General features: G+C 40.3%; 1 non-coding gene across 1 annotated transcript; it reads right to left on the bottom strand.

Annotated features, from left to right (window-relative positions):
- Window positions 1-653: 653 nt before the first annotated feature.
- LOC115063278 lies at window positions 654-760 on the bottom strand. Its single transcript, XR_003843143.1, has one exon. It is a non-coding gene; the product is annotated as a U6 spliceosomal RNA (small nuclear RNA).
- Between the last annotated feature and the right edge of the window lie 1,021 nt (window positions 761-1,781).

The following is a 1,781-nucleotide window of genomic DNA, read 5'->3' as shown; positions in this document are numbered from 1 at the left end:
TTTGGCTAATATCCACTATCAAGTAATGCACACTATGCTTGTCATTTTGGGTCGGGGTTATCTCACAAAGGATGTTATTTTCTACTTCCATCCATTTGCCTGCATTTTATTTTATTTTCAGTTTTTGGGTTTGTTTTGTTTGTTTTGTTTTGTTTTGTTTCGTTTTGTTTTGAGACAGGGTTTCTCTATGTACTCTGGCTGTCCTGGAACTTACTTTGTAGACCGGCTGGCCTTGAACTCTGTGATCCACAGGCCTCTGCCTCCTGAGTGCTGCAATCAAAGGCATGTGTGACCACTGCCAGCTTGGTTGACTTTCTTTCTTTCTTTCTTTCTTTCTTTCTTTCTTTCTTTCTTTCTTTCTTTCTTTCTTTCTCTTTCCTTCTTCCTTACTTCCTTTCTTTCTTTTCTTGAGTGAGTTATTTATTTTCTTTATATCCTGATCACAACTTCTCCTCCCTCTTCTCCCCTCAGTCCCTCCATCTCACCTCTCCTCCCTGCCCCATTCAACTTCTCCCTTTCTCAGAAAATGGGAGGCCACCCATAGATATCAGTCAGCCCTGGCATATCAAGTTTCTGTAAGACCAGGATCATCTTCTATTGAGGCTAGACAAGGTAGCCCAGTTAGGGGAAAGGAATACAAAGGCAGGCAATGTAGTCATTGATACCCCTTCACAAATTTGCATGTCATCCTTGTTCAGTGGCCATTCTAATCTTCTCTGTATCATTCCAATTTTAGTATATGTGCTGCCAAAGCAAGCACAAAAAGGACATTATCAACCTTAGTAAGTTTTTGAACTCAAGAAGTAGACAATTTTCCATTCTTAAAATGTGTGCTCTGTTTTCCACCTCTCTTTGTCTCTCTATCTCTCTGTCTCTGTCTCTCTCTGTCTCTCTGTCTCTCTGTCTCTGTCTCTGTCTGTCTCTCTCTCTTTCACATACACACACACACACACACACACACATACACACATACACATTCATTTTAAGGTGGGAAGGGAGGGAAGGATGAGTGGAGTAGGAAGAGGGAGGAAGGGAGAGAAGAATTCAGGGATGGAGGGGATTAGTGTTGATTTGACTAAAGAAGAGAGAGGGAGAGACAGAGAGACAGAGAGACAGAGACAGAGACAGAGACAGAGAGAGACAGAGAATATATTTGTATTGCTTTGGCTAAAGGTTGGGTTCACTGACCCCTTTCCCCTCTATGAGACAATAGCTGGAGGATAATTCTAGTAACCTGATACCATTTAGTAAAAGGATAAGAGACTCTGATAGTAAAACTTTCCTTGGTTACTACTGTGCCTCAAGCCCAACTTATCTGGTCACATAGTTAAGGGTTTTCTTGTTTTATTTTGCTTTGTTTTGTTTTTGGTTTTTTTTTTGGGGGGGGGTGTTCATTTGTTTTTGTTTTTAAATCATAGGTAGTATTTTACATCTCTACAAACTGTTTTCTTTGACATCCTAATTTCTGTGGGGAAACAAACTGTTCCAAATACATAATCCAAGTATATTTAAATGCTGGTATGTTGCTCAAATGTTTATGTATTCTTTTACATATTACATGTACTATCTAATGAATCCTTATCTTTCTTTTAACAGAGATTTTTATCATAACTAGATTGCAATGGTGTCCCGCGCTACCTTCTCGCCAGCAAGAAATGACGCGGCACACAAACAGGATCCTTCTGCAGCAACGCTTTAATGCTCTTGAGAGGGAGAGCATAAGCTTCCAACAGGCAAAGGGCGAAGAGAAGAGAGGGGAGAAGAGAAGAGAGAGAAGAGAA

Source organism: Mus pahari, chromosome X (assembly GCF_900095145.1).
Source record: "Mus pahari chromosome X, PAHARI_EIJ_v1.1, whole genome shotgun sequence".
Lineage (NCBI taxonomy): Eukaryota > Metazoa > Chordata > Mammalia > Rodentia > Muridae > Mus > Mus pahari.
Note: the sequence above shows the minus strand (reverse complement) of the source record. Positions and strands in the feature narration are given on the sequence as shown.